The following is a 16,059-nucleotide window of genomic DNA, read 5'->3' as shown; positions in this document are numbered from 1 at the left end:
TTCCCGAGTCATAATGACGCGTTGATTGTTTCATGAATCAACATGCCCCTTACCCAATAGGGTGATGCCAGGCATTAGCCGGGCGATCACGTTCGGCGATCGCCCCCCTTCTCGAGTTGTACGATCGAGACGTTTGCGCCGCTGGATTTGCCCTACTACCCTGGCTTCTATACCCCCTCAACACCACTTGCTACGTACGCTACTCCCCAGCAGACATCGGCCCTCGTATCACTGCTCGTAGCGCCCTGTTCCACATCATCTCCATAGCCGACGCCAGCCGCCCTGCGGCACCGCTCGCAGCAATGAAACATGGCATTTGCAGTGCCACTTTGCCCGACTCGCAATAGTTGTCGTCGGCTCGCTCGCCTCCCTCACAGAACGGCATCGCTTCACTTGCGGCAAACCGTCAGGCTACATCGATATCATATCTTTATCACGAACATAAGACATGAATCATGCTACTCATTACCTACAGGTCCTGATCAATGTAGTTCAATGGCCAGCCCTTCCCCCTGCGGATGTACCAAGCGATGGCCCATAGATACCCGTCGACGGACAATGCGGATGCCCGTGCCAGTGTAGCAAGAATAACACTTATTACGTGGAGATCCTGACCAATGTAGTTCACTTGACAATATTTAGTGTTCATTCTTCCATGGTCAGGTCCTGACCAATGGAGGTATAATATTTTTTTCAATCTATCTATTTTAAATAGAATGCCTCTCCTGCAACTTTTAGGAAACGTACTGGCATGTCCTATGCCCAAATAAGGGCCATTCCAGGTCCGCAAACAAATTGAAAAATATAGGTAGCCGTTCAAGATTGTAAGTCTAATAGTAGCTCTTAGATGACAAATGAAAAAAAATCTAATAGTGACTAGGATGGGCATCCCATCGTGTCGGGCCATGAAGATACAAGACAGAAGACTTCCTCCCATGTCCGGATGGGACTCTCCTTTGCGTGGAAGGGAAGCTTGGCGTTCGGATATGAAGATTCCTTCCTCCGTAAACTGACTCTGTATACCCTAGGCCCCTCCGGTGTCTATATAAACCGGAGGGTTTAGTCCGTAGAGGCAATCACAATCATACAGGCTAGACATCTAGGGTTTAGCCATTACGATCTCGTGGTAGATCAACTCCTGTAATCCTCATATTCATCAAGATCAATCAAGCAGGAAGTAGGGTATTACCTCCATCAAGAGGGCCCGAACCTGGGTAAACATCGTGTCCCCCGTCTCCTATTACCATCGACCTTAGACGCACAGCTCGGGATCCCCTACCCGAGATCCGCCGGTTTTGACACCGACATTGGTGCTTTCATTGAGAGAGATCTGCTGTGTCATCGCCAGAAGGTTCGATGGCTCCATCCATCATCTACAACAATACTGCCCAGAGGGAGGTCTTTCTCCCCGGCCAGATCTTTGTGTTCGGCGGCTTCACACTGCGGGCCAACTCGCTTGGCACTCTAGAGCAGATCGACAGCTGCGCCCCAGATCACCAGATTAGTTTTGGAAGCCTAGATTATGTCGCTGATATCCGAGGAGACTTGATCTTCCAAGGGTTCGCGACCCAACCCCCGCTCTGGCCTTAAATCCGGAGCACATCGCCAGGTCCGAAGACGGGATTCTTGAGCCCGCCGGACTCTCTGCGGCCATTGAGCCTAGCATGGGAGTGCCATAGGAAGTGGTATCAATGACAATCATCATGAAGCCGGACTCTTCTCCGAACACTAGCCCCGAACCCTTGGAGTCCGCATTATGTGAGCCCGGCCAAGGGATTTTCTTCCCGCCGTACTCCACGGACTCTCTTTTCCCTGGCCGAACCTCACCTTTAAGTGAGACTCTGGACCTAATGCGATCACTCGTCATTACAAAGGAGCAACGTCCGAATTACGCCCAACCCGGACTATGGGCCGAGGGCGGGAAATTTTATGTCCCACCCACCACCCACTTCATAGCCACTGTCGAGGACCTTACCGACATGCTTGACCGTGACTCTGAAGACATCTATGGTATGTACATTGATGCCGGAGACGAACAAAGCCAAAACCCGCCACATACCACACGCTGGGCGGCCACCTCCACATTCGACGTTTGCATGGTAGATACGCCAAGAGAGGATGGCGGTGAGGGCAGTAAGGATCCAATCAAGGACAACAACACTGATAAACCACCCAAGAAGCGGCATCAGCGACGCCGTTCAAAATCACGCCACGGCAAGGAAAGCAATACCGACAATGGAGACAATAACACTCCGGAAAACGCCGAAGACCCAGATGCCCCAGTCGAACCAACACCCGAACATGATGATAGGGAGGAGGGGCAGGGTAACCCTGACGAGCCAGTCGGAAGCGAGGACTCGGAGGACAGCAATTACATGCCACCCTCCGAAGACGACATAAGCCCCGGTGACGAAGATTTCATCGTGCTAGAGGAGCCCCTCGAGCAAGAACGCTTTAGGCAACAACTCATCACAACCGCGAGGAGCCTGAAAAGGAAGCAACAACGGCTTCAAGCCAAACGGGATACGCTTAACGACAGATGGACTAATGTACTGGCAGCCGAGGAATACGGCCTTGCACGACCAACCAAAAGTTATCCAAAACGTAAGCTGCTACCTCAATTCGACGAGGAGGCCTTAGAGCCCGTACCATCAGCGCGTAACATGGCTGACCGACCACCACGTGGCCGGGACAAAACGGCAACTCAAGCCGAACACCAGCCCATACTACCTCACCGTAAAGATAGAGACACAACAGCTCGGGGATATACATATGACCCGCGGCAGGACCTGGAAAATAGAGCAGGTTAGACCAGATCGATCTACGGATCGCGAGGGCGTGCCCCGCGCGCGATGACGGCTATCTAGCCGGATGTGACAAGCATAACCACGTCCGGGCCAAAAACCACAGACGGACTCCATCCGAGCTATGTCGCAACTTGGCCCGATATAGAGGCGCCGCACACCCCCTCTGTTTCACTGATGAAGTAATGGAGCACGAATTCCCAGAGGGGTTTAAACCCATGAATATTGAATCATATGATGGAACAACTGACCCCGCAGTATGGATCGAGGATTTTCTTCTCCATATCCACATGGCCCGTGGTGATGATCTCCACGCCATTAAATACCTCCCACTAAAATTAAAGGGACCAGCCCGGCACTGGCTAAACAGCCTCCCAGAGAACTCCATTGGCAGCTGGGAAGACTTGGAAGACGCATTTCGCGACAATTTCCAAGGTACATATGTCCGGCCTCCGGACGCCGATGACCTCAGTCACATCATCCAGCAGCCCGGAGAATCAACCAGGAAACTCTGGACTAGGTTCCTAATTAAAAAGAACCAAATTGTCGACTGTCCGGATGCCGAAGCACCCGCGGCCTTTAAACACAGCGTCCGCGACGAGTAGCTCGCCCGCCACCTCGGCCAAGAAAAGCCAAAATCCATGGCAGCTCTTACCGCACTACTGACCCGCTTCTGCGCGGGAGAAGATAGCTGGCTCGCTCGTAGAAGCAATAGCACGAGCGATCCTGGCACCTCCGAAGTCAGGGACGGCAATGGCAAGCCAAGACGTAATAAAGATAAGCGCCGAAATAATAATCCAGGAACCCAAGACACAATGGTCAACGCCGGATTTAGTGGCTCCAAAACCGGTCAGCAGAAGAAGCCATTTAAGGCAAACTGAGATGGTCCATCCAGTCTAGACAAGATACTGGATCGGCCCTGTCAGATCCATGGCAGCCCCGACAAACCCACCAACCATACCAACAGAAATTGTTGGGTTTTCAAACAAGCCGGCAAGCTCAATGCCGAACAAAAAAGGAAGGGGCCGCCCAGACAGTGAAGAAGAGGAGGCTCTCCTACCAAGCAACGGGGACCGAAGCAATTTCCCCCCGAAGTAAAAACAGTAAACATGATATACGTGACGCATACCTCTGAAAGGGAGCAAGCACGAACTACGAGACGACCACGCCATAAAGCCGGACGCCCCAAAATTCAACCCATGGGCGGCCTGCTCGATTACTTTTGATCACAAGGACCACCCAACCAGTATCCATCACGGAGGTTCGGCAGCTTTGGTCCTCGATCCAATTGTCGGCGGATTCCATCTCACGCGAGTCCTCATGGACGGCGGCAGTAGCCTCAATTTACTCTATCAAGACACTGTCCGCAAAATGGGCATTGACCCTTCAAGGATCAAGACCACCACAACTACCTTCAAGGGAGTAATACCTGATGTAGAAGCTCACGACACAGGCTCAATCTCACTGGAAGTCGTCTTCGGTTCACCGGGAAACTTCCGACGCGAAGACTTGATCTTCGATATTGTCCCATTCCGTATTGGCTAGCATGCACTCTCGGGCGGACCGCTTTTGCTCGTTTCAATGCGGTCCCAAACTACGCCCAGCTAAAGCTTAAGATGCCCGGTCCACGTGGCACCATAACGATCAATGGAAATACGGAACGCTCCCTCCGCACTGAGGGGCACACTGTGGCAATCACAGCCGAAGTACAAAGCGGCCTCCTCAAGCCGCATATCTCATTGGTCATTAAACCGCCGGCCTCTACTACACAGGACCGGTCAATTTTAGAGCCGGATTAGCAGCTCCGCCTCCGTCTTTCGCCTCTTATACCCACGGAGTCTGCACCACGCATACATAATTATGCACTCAAAATACCTTGGTCATCGACGGAGGCACAATATGGACAGGCCTACAAAGCGGTTCGTCCGGACTTTAGCCTTTTCTCTTCTCTAACTATTTTCTTATGTTTTTGCCACAGGTGAATCAATACATGTCTGTCCTATGGACCTGAAAGGACTCTTTATGAGCCCGGCTTCCTACAAATAACCGGGGATTGCTCCCTTTAAGGAAGCCTTTTCGCGGAAGCACAGGCAGCTGATACGTCTCCAACGTATCTATAATTTTTGATTGTTCCATGCTATTATATTATCCATCTAGGATGGTTTATATGCATTTATATGCTATTTTATATGATATTTGGGACTAACCTATTAACCTAGAGCCCAGTGCCAGTTTCTCTTTTTCCTTGTTTTTGAGTATCGCAGAAAAGGAAAACCAAACAGAGTCCAATTGACCTGAAATTTCACGGAGATTATTTTTGGACCAAAAGAAGCCCACGGAGTATCGGAGATGGGCCTGAAGAGTCCCGAGGCACCCACGAGGGTGGGGGGCGCGCCCCCTACCTCGTGGCCGCCTCAGAGACCCCCCTGACTTGTTCCCGACACCAAAACCTCTTATATATACCCAAACTTCCAGAACATAACCTAGATCGGGAGTTCCGGCTCCGCAAGCCTCTGTAGCCACCAAAAACCAATCGGGACCCTGTTCCGGCACCCTACCAGAGGGGGGATCCCTCATCGGTGGCCATCTTCATCATCCCGGCTCTCTCCATGACGAGGAGGGAGTAGTTCACCCTCGGGGCTAAGGGTATGTACCAGTAGCTATGTGCTTGATCTCTCTCTCTCTCTCTCTCTCTCTCTCTCGTGTTCTTGATTTGGAACGATCTTGATGTATCGCGAGCTTTGCTATTATAGTTGGATCTTATGATGTTTCTCCCCCTCTACTCTCTTGTAATGGATTGAGTTTTCCCTTCGAAGTTATCTTATCGGATTGAGTCTTTAAGGATTTGAGAACACTTGATGTATGTCTTGCGTGGGATACCCGTGGTGACAATGGGGTATTCTATCGATTCGCTTGATGTATGTTTTGGTGATCAACTTGCGGGTTCCGTGACCTTGGGAATCTATGCATAGGGGTTGGCACACGTTTTCGTCTTGACTCTCTGGTAGAAACTTTGGGGCACTCTTTGAAGTTCTTTGTGTTGGTTGAATAGATGAATCTGAGATTGTGTGATGCATATCGTATAATCATACCCGCGGATACTTGAGGTGACATTGGAGTATCTAGGTGACATTAGGGTTTTGGTTGATATGTGTCTTAAGGTGTTATTCTAGTAGGAACTCTAGGATAGATCGAACAGAAAGAATAGCTTCGTGTTATTTTACTACAGACTCTTGAATAGATCGATCAGAAAGGATAACTTTGAGGTGGTTTCATACCCTACAATAATCTCTTCGTTTGTTCTCCGCTATTAGTGACTTTGGAGTGACTCTTTGTTGCATGTTGAGGGATACTTATATGATCCAATTATGTTATTATTGTTGAGAGAACTTGCACTAGTGGAAGTATGAACCCTAGGCCTTGTTTCAAAGCATTGCAATACCGTTTACGCTCACTTTTATCGCTTGTTACCTTGCTGTTTTTATAATTTCAGATTACAAATACCCATATCTACCATCCATATTGCACTTGTATCACCATCTCTTCGCCGAACTAGTGCACCTATACAATTTACCATTGTATTGGGTGTGTTGGGGACACAAGAGACTCTTTGTTATTTGGTTGCAGGGTTGCTTGAGAGAGACCATCTTCATCCTACGCCTCCCACGGATTGATAAACCTTAGGTCATCCACTTGAGGGAAATTTGCTACTGTCCTACAAACCTCTGCACTTGGAGGCCCAACAACGTCTACAAGAACAAGGTTGTGTAGTAGACATCAGCAGCGCAGACGTGCGACAGGAGGTCCAAAAGATTTTTTGTAGACCAAAAACTCTATTTGAAACATGTACAGAGCCTTTTTCCTTAGCCCTCGACCCCTGGCACGAAAAATGGCCTGGGTGGTGGTGTCATAATCTGTAAGATTACGTTTGATGTATCAATCAGATTTTAGTGAACATAACCCGTCTTCAGTATTTGCTTTTCCGCATACACATGTACCTTGCTTCTTCGGTTGTTTCATGCAGACACCTCGGCACAAATCGCCAGGGGCTTGATACGGCAACATATGGGTTGCCGAAAAAGTCCGAACAACTCTATAGCATACTTCGGCGTCACGAGTTTGGCATTATATGCATCAGCTCCGAATCATGTCTTTGGTCAATAGTTGGGTTGCCTAGCTCCTGTGCTTGCTACCCTACATTCCGTCTTATCGGCTAGGGTAGTAAAGGGAGAACTGCTGCGATTGTGTTTCCAGTTCACCTGGTCAAACACCTTAGTAGAGAAAGTCGAAAACTGACTGTCATGATGCGGCGAGAGCTGGTCAACCACTCGGTGACTTATCAGAATCTTTTGCGATTTCTTCCGTGTTACACGAAGGACGTTTTTCTGGTCACTTATGTAATGCAACCGTATTCGGATAACTGCGTACATACCAGGGGCTACATAGTAGACCCGCCGTAAAACTCCTATGGCTAAGTGAAGGTGTTAAAGCCATATAGTCCGATTGCCTAGTTCGCCGCACTGACACCTCCGTTCCGGACCAAGACGTTGGGTAAAGAGTGATCAGGTGCTATTCCGAACACCCCCGTATTATACGCGAGGTGGCCGAAGCCGACGACTGGCGAACTTTCAGGTTATAAGAAACGGCCGCACAGGAGGAAATAATGGCAAAGATATATAACACAACTTTAACGTATCATAATATTGTTTTCACAATTCTGGTACATTTATTCAAATATAATATCCTTCGAGCACTGACCCTCTATCAAGCAGGCGCCCTCTAGGACATCCTCCAAATAATGCTCCGGCGTGCGATGGTCCTTGCCTCCAGGCGGATCCTTGGTTGCAACATCGGTGGCCTTCATCTTTGCCCAGTACATCTTGACACGGGCGAAGGCCATCCGGGCACCTTCTTTGCACGTCGACTGCTTGACGGCATCAATACGCGGCACTGCATCGACAAGCCGCCGCACCAAACCGAAATAGCTGCTCGGAACGGGTTCGGCTGGCCATAGCCGAACCACGACGTCCTTCATGGCAGCTCCGGACATCTTGTGTAGCTCGGCCCACTGGGCCATCTGTTCGTTTAGCAGTGCCGGACGCCTGGCCATGTTGAATTGCGACCAGAAAAGCCTCTCCGCAACACGTCCTTCCTGTGCTTGGAAGAACTGCGCCGCGTCAGAAACACTCTTCAGCAGATCCAAGAACGCGTCTGGAGAACTCCACATTTGGTTAAGCAGAGCATACTTTGGGTCGCCGAACTTAGTCTGTAAAAGAAAGGGCTTACCAGCGGCTATCTCCCTAGCCTGTCGGATCTCCTCCCGAGCCGCTCTAGATTCAGATCGCGCTTATTTGGCCTCTAGTAAGGCCTTGTCGAGTTTGGCTGCCTTGGCTTTGTTATCCTCCTCGAGAGATTTGCACCTGCTAGTGGCATCCTTCAGCTCCCGCTCCATGGTAGATATTCTCTCTTGACACTGGGGCTGAGCGGCCTGTTCGGCCTTTAAATCCGCAGCCGCCTTCTTGGCAACCGCGTCGCTCACTCTGGCCTGCTCCTTGGCCTGGGCAAGTTCAGCCCTAAGGGTCTCAACCGCGGCAGCACCATCTACAGTTATGCATGTCACAATATATGATTTTCAGCCCCGTGCTCATACTAGTATACATGCATAAACAAGCTGCCCCAACACATACCTTGTGCCTCGTCGAGCCGCCTGTTAATAAGAGTGATGTCCTCATCCGCTAACTCAAGTTTCTCCTTTGAATCTGCAACTTCCGTAGCTTGGGCGGTCGCCATGGACGTAACAGCCTGTGTTCGAATTAATTAGGTTACTTCCTGAGCGTATCTTTTTGATCCTCTGATCGCCTCCCTGTGGAAGCCGACCAGAGCCTCAGGGGCTACTATCTGTACACGGGCGCATTGCGCATTTAAAATAGTTAAGCTATTACAATGCATACCTTGAAGCCTCTCAACAGGCCCATGACAGCTTCATTCAATCCGCTTCTCGCGGACAGTACCCTTTCAACTACCCTACCCATTAAGGTATGATGTTCCTCTGAGATGGACACACTTTGTAATGTGTTCATCAGAGTATCCGGCACCTCTAGATTTCTGGAGGCTGCTGCGGGAGTATGCATTCCCTTCAAAGGGGTACATCGGCTCGACCCTAGAGTCGTCTTCGGGTATAAGCCGGATAGTTCGAGGCCTTCATTGCTGGCCCCCGTAGGGGCTGCGCCCCTTGGACCCTTGATGATCGAAGTACCACCCTCAGGCGTTGTTTTCATTGTCCCCCACGCCGCTTGATGGTCAGGGGAGATTCTCTGAGATGACACCTCGAAGTCGCCCGCCCTAAGAGGCGAGGAAGCATGAGAAGGCGTTTCGCTTTCCATCATTCCCGGAGATAAGTCCCCTAATGAGGAGGACTGTCGGGGCGGACTATGGGCCGAACTGCAAGCATATAGCTCGAATGTTACCCCTGCAACCCTAAAAGAGCGGGATATGTCTAGAGCATCCTTGTTCACTTACGATTCGGCAAGGGGTTTGTCCCTAGAGAGATGCCTTGCGACGACATCGGCTTCGGAACCCGAACCATATGGTAGGGATACCTTCCCTCTCTTTGGTGCTTCCACCTCCAAGTCTTCGGATGCAGTCCTTTTCCTCCCATGAGGGGAAGGGATATCACCTTCTCCTTCCCCTTCGTCTTTCGATGAGGGAGCTTTAGTCTCCCCGGACATAGTGTCCGGCATACCTGTAGAGTGTAGGCCGCTTTTGGCCTCTTCGCTCTTCTTCTTATTCTCTTGCGCTGGCACTTGATACGGCACCGGGACCAGCATCCTCGTCAACACAGGATCGGCCGAGTCTTCGGGAAGTGGAGGTGAACACCTAACTCGTTCCGCCTTCTTTATCCAGCCCTGGTCAAAGGTAGAGCTCTCAGTACATCGCTATGGGATAATCAACCGAGTTGCGGTCAGAAATTAGGTGCTTACCGAGGTATCCGGATGGTTCCAGTCGAGACCGATGTCCTTTGATGTGTCCGGCCACTGCTTTCGAGTCTTGAAGAATAGTTTCCACATCCCTTCATGCGTTGTGCCGAAGAATTGCTGAAGGGTCCGCGGTCCTTCCGGATTGAACTCCCACATACGGAGAGGCCGTCGCTGGCATGGGAGGATCCGGCGGACTAGCATCACTTGGATCACGTTAATAAGACCAATGTCCCTTTCGAGGATACTCCGGATACGACTTTGCAGCGTCTGTACTTCATCAGCTGATCCCTAGTCTAGCCCCTTATTTATCCACGATGCGAGCCGCAATGGAGGGCCAGATCGGAACATAGGTGCGGCTGCCCATTTGGTGCCGCGGGGTTCGGTGATATAGAACCACTCCTGTTGCCATGATTTGGTGGTTTCTGTGAAGGTGCCTTTTGGCCAGATAGTGTTGGCAAGCTTGCTCACCATAGCACCGCCACACTCCGCTTGCTCCCCGTTAACTAGCTTCGGCTTCACATTGAAAGTCTTGAGCCATATGCCGAAGTGTGGGGGGATGCGGAGAAAGGCTTCGCACACGATGACGAATGCCGAGATGCGGAGAAAAGAGTCTAGAGCTAGATCGTGAAAATCTAGCCCATAATAGAACATGAGGCCGTGAACGAAGGGGTGAAGAGGGAACCCTAGCCCACGGAGGAAGTGGGAGATGAATACAACCCTCTCGCCGGATTTTGGTGTGGGGATGACCTGCCCTTTAGTAGGGAGCCTGTGGGGGATTTCCACAGTCAGGTACCTTGCCTTCCGAAGCTTCGCGATATCCTCCTCGGTGACCGAGGAGGCTGCCCACCTACCTTGGGAGATGGATCCGGACATAACTAGAGGGCCTGGTAACAATGGAAGAAATCGAATCCTGGGCGTTGGAGCCTGAGGTTGGGAAGGTTGAGGAAAAGGTAGGCGTGGGGGGAGAAAGACGGGTCTGTACCCCTTTATAAAGGCGAAGAATATCGAACGCCTCCTCACGAGCCTTAAAACTCGCCTATTCCCAAGGGATCGCCAACAACATGGTTGGATTACCCACGCCCATATTGATGAGGATCCCGTGATAAGGGGACACGATCTCTGCTTTGACAAGACGTGCCAATGGAAACCGCATCTCGAAACACGGAGCGGGAGGCTAAAAAACGGTTTAAAATAATGACCGGGCGGAGACGTGGCATCTCACTACAGAAGATGTCAGTAGATGGGACTTGTTAAATATTATACTCTTTGCGGAGCTTGTTTTGCAGAGCCGGACACATTCTCTGTGTTCGAAGACTACTTTGAAATATTCGGAGGAGGAACCCGCCTTGCAATGCCGAAGACAATGTGCACGCCGGACACATCGTCATTGAAGCCTAGTTCAGGGGCTACTGAGGGAGTCCTGGATTAAGGGGTCCTCGGGCGTTCGGGCTATGTGACGTGGGCCGGACTGATGGGCCATGAAGATACAAGACAGAAGACTTCCTCCCGTGTCCAGATGTGACTCTCCTTTGCATGGAAGGCAAGCTTGGCGTTCGGATATGAAGATTCCTTCCTCCGTAAACTGACTCTGTATAACCCTAGGCCCCTCCGGTGTCTATATAAACCGGAGGGTTTAGTTCGTAGAGGCAATCACAATCATATAGGCTAGACATCTAGGGTTTAGCCATTACGATCTCGTGGTAGATCAACTCTTGTAATCCTCATATTCATCAATATGAATCAAGCAGAAAGTAGGGTATTACCTCCATCAAGAGGGCCCGAACCTGGGTAAACATCGTGTAACACCCCAGATGTAACTTTCCATATTTGTAACTCCAAATCTTGCCATTTTCGGCTATGTGTTATGATATTCCTTCGTGGTCGGGTTTTGTTTTTCGTTTTGCTTTTTGTTCATGTCATGCATCTCATATCATGTCATCATGTGCATTCCATTTGCATACGTGTTCGTCTCATGCGTCCGAGCATTTTCTGAAGGAAATATGCCCTAGAGGCAATAATAAAGTTATTATTTATTTCCTTATATCATGATAAATGTTTATTATTCATGCTAGAATTGTATCAACCGGAAACTTGATACATGTGTGAATACATAGACAAACAGAGTGTCACTAGTATGCCTCTACTTGACTAGCTCGTTGATCAAAGATGGTTATGTTTCCTAGCCATAGACATGAGTTGTCATTTGATTAACGGGATCACATCATTAGGAGAATGATGTGATTGACTTGACCCATTCCGTTAGCTTAGCACTCGATCGTTTAGTATGTTGCTATTGCTTTCTTCATGACTTATACATGTTCCTATGACTATGAGATTATGCAACTCCCGTTTACCGGAGGAACACTTTGTGTGCTACCAAACGTCACAACGTAACTGGGTGATTATAAAGGTGCTCTACAGGTGTCTCCAAAGGTACTTGTTGGGTTGGCGTATTTCGAGATTAGGATTTGTCACTCCGATTGTCGGAGAGGTATCTCTGGGCCCACTCAGTAATACACATCACTATAAGCCTTGCAAGCATTGTAACTAATGAGTTAGTTGCGGGATGATGTATTACGGAACGAGTAAAGAGACTTGCCGGTAACGAGATTGAACTAGGTATCGAGATACCGACGATCGAATCTCGGGCAAGTAACATACCGATGACAAAGGGAACAACGTATGTTGTTATGCGGTCTGACCGATAAAGATCTTCGTAGAATATGTGGGAGCCAATATGAGCATCCAGGTTCCGCTATTGGTTATTGACCGGAGAGGTGTCTCAGTCATGTCTACATAGTTCTCGAACCCGTAGGGTCCGCACGCTTAACGTTACGATGACAGTTTTATTATGAGTTTATGAGTTTTGATGTACCGAAGGAGTTTGGAGTCCCGGATGAGATCAGGGACATGACGAGGAGTCTCGAAATGGTCGAGACGTAAAGATCGATATATTGGACGACTATATTCGGACATCGGAAAGGTTGCGAGTGATTCGGGTATTTTTCGGAGTACCGGAGAGTTACGGGAATTCGTATTGGGCCTTAATGGGCCATACGGGAAAGGAGAGAAAGGCCCCAAAGGGTGGCCGCACCCCTCCCCATGGACTAGTCCGAATTGGACTAGGGAGGGGGGGCGCCCCCTTCCTTCCTTCTCCTTCTCCCTTCCCTTCTCCTACTCCAACAAGGAAAGGAGGAGTCCTACTCCCGGTGGGAGTAGGACTCCCCCCTTGGCGCGCCTTCCTCCTAGGCCGGCGGCCTCCCCCCTTGCTCCTTTATATACGGGGGCAGGGGGGCACCCCAAAGACACAACAATTGATCTCTTGATCTCTTAGCCATGTGCGGTGCCCCCCTCCACCATAATCCACCTCGATAATATCGTAGCGGTGCTTAGGCGAAGCCCTGCGTCGGTAGAACATCATCATTATCACCACGCCGTCGTCCTGACGAAACTCTTCCTCAACACTCGGCTGGATCGGAGTTCGAGGGATGTCATCGAGCTGAACATGTGCTGAACTCGGAGGTGCCGTGCGTTCGGTACTTGATCGGTCGGATCGTGAAGACGTACGACTACATCAACCGCGTTGTGTTAACGCTTCCGCTTTCGGTCTACGAGGGTTCGTGGACAACACTCTCCCCTCTCGTTGCTATGCATCACCATGATCTTGCGTGTGCGTAGGAATTTTTTGAAATTACTACGTTCCCCAACAGTGGTATCAGAGCCTGATTTTATGCGTTGATGTTATATGCACGAGTAGAACACAAGTGAGTTGTGGGCGATATAAGTCATACTGCTTACCAGCATGTCATATTTTGGTTCAGCGGTATTGTGAGATGAAGCGGCCCGGACCGACATTACGCGTACGCTTACGCGAGACTGGTTTCACCGTTGCGAGCACTTGTTGCTTAAAGGTGACTGGCGGGTGTCTGTCTCTCTCACTTTAGTTGAACCGAGTGTGGCTACGCCCGGTCCTTGCGAAGGTTAAAACAACACCAACTTGACAAACTATCGTTATGGTTTTGATGCGTAGGTAAGAACGGTTCTTGCTAAGCCCGTAGCAGCCACGTAAAACTTGCAACAACAAAGTAGAGGACGTCTAACTTGTTTTTGCAGGGCATGTTGTGATGTGATATGGTCAAGACATGATGCTGAATTTTATTGTATGAGATGATCATGTTTTGTAACCGAGTTATCGACAACTGGCAGGAGCCATATGGTTGTCGCTTTATTGTATGCAATGCAATCGCCATGTAATTGTTTTACTTTATCACTAAGCGGTAGCGATAGTCGTAGAAGCAATAGTTGGCGAGACGACAACGATGCTACGATGGAGATCAAGGTGTCGCGCCGGTGACGATGGTGATCATGACGGTGCTTCGGAGATGGAGATCACAAGCACAAGATGATGATGGCCATATCATATCACTTATATTGATTGCATGTGATGTTTATCTTTTATGCATCTTATTTTGCTTTGATTGACGGTAGCATTATAAGATGATCTCTCACTAAATTTCAAGATAAAAGTGTTCTCCCTGAGTATGCACCGTTGCCAAAGTTCGTCGTGCCCAGACACCACGTGATGATCGGGTGTGATAAGCTCTACGTCCATCTACAACGGGTGCATGGCCGGTTTTGCACACGCAGAATACTCAGGTTAAACTTGACGAGCTTAGCATATGCAGATATGGCCTCGGAACACTGAGACCGAAAGGTCGAGCGTGAATCATATAGTAGATATGATCAACATAGTGATGTTCACCATTGAAAACTACTCCATTTCACGTGATGATCGGTTGTGGTTTAGTTGATTTGGATCACGTAATCACTTAGATGATTAGAGGGATGTCTATCTAAGTGGGAGTTCTTAAGTAATTTGATTAATTGAACTTAAATTTATCATGAACTTAGTCCTGATAGTATTTTGCAAATTATGTTGTAGATCAATAGCTCGCATTGTTGCTTCCCTATGTTTATTTTGATATGTTCCTAAAGAAAAAATAATGTTGAAAGATGTTAGTAGCAATGATGTGGATTGGATCCATGATCTGAGGATTATCCTCATTGCTGCACAGAAGAATTATGTCCTTGATGCACCGCTAGGTGACAGACCTATTGCAGGAGCAGATGCAGACGTTATGAACGTTTGGCTAGCTCAATATGATGACTACTTGATAGTTTAGTGCACCATGCTTAACGGCTTAGAATCGGGACTTCAAAGACGTTTTGAACGTCATGGACCATATGAGATGTTCCAGGAGTTGAAGTTAATATTTCAAGCAAATACCCGAGTTGAGAGATATGAAGTCTCCAACAAGTTCTATAGCTAAAAGATGGAGGAGAATAGCTCAAGCAGTGAGCATGTGCTCAGATTGTCTGGGTACTACAATCGCTTGAATCAAGTGGGAGTTAATCTTCCAGATAAAATAGTGATTGACAGAATTCTCTAGTCACCATCACCAAGTTAGTAGAACTTCGTGATGAACTATAGTATGCAAGGGATGACGAAGGTAATTCCCGAGCTCTTCGTGATGCTGAAATCGACGAAGGTAGAAATCAAGAAAAACATCAAGTGTTGATGGTTGACGAGACCACTAGTTTCAAGAAAAGGGCAAAGGGAAGAAGGGGAACTTCAAGAAGAACGGCAAGCAAGTTGCTGCTCAAGTGAAGAAGCCTAAGTCTGGTCCTAAGCCTGAGACTAAGTGCTTCTACTGCAAAGGGACTGGTCACTGGAAGCGGAACTACCCCAAGTATTTGGTGGATAAGAAGGATGGCAAAGTGAACAAAGGTATATTGGATATACATGTTATTGATGTGTACTTTACTAGTGTTTATAGCAACCCCTCAGCATTTGATACTGGTTCAGTTGCTAAGAGTAGTAACTCGAAACGGGAGCTACAGAATAAACAGAGACTAGTAAAAGGCGAGGTGACGATGTGTTGGAAGTAGTTCCAAGATTGATATGATCATCATCGCACACTCCCTATACTTTCGGGATTAGTGTTGAAACTAAATAAGTGTTATTTGGTGTTTGCGTTGAGCATGAATATGATTTGATCATGTTTGTTGCAATACGTTTATTCATTTAAATTAGAGAATAATTTTTGTTCTGTTTACATGAATAAAACCTTCTATGGTCATACACCCAATAAAATGGTTTGTTGGATCTCGATCGTAGTGATACACATATTCATAATAATGAAGCCAAAAGATGCAAAGTTAATAATGATAGTGCAACTTATTTGTGGCACTGCCGTTTAGGTCATATTGGTGTAAAG

Source organism: Aegilops tauschii, chromosome 2, assembly GCF_002575655.3.
Source record: "Aegilops tauschii subsp. strangulata cultivar AL8/78 chromosome 2, Aet v6.0, whole genome shotgun sequence".
NCBI lineage: Eukaryota > Viridiplantae > Streptophyta > Magnoliopsida > Poales > Poaceae > Aegilops > Aegilops tauschii.
The sequence above is the reverse complement of the archived record's forward strand: the minus strand, read 5'-3'. Positions refer to the sequence as shown.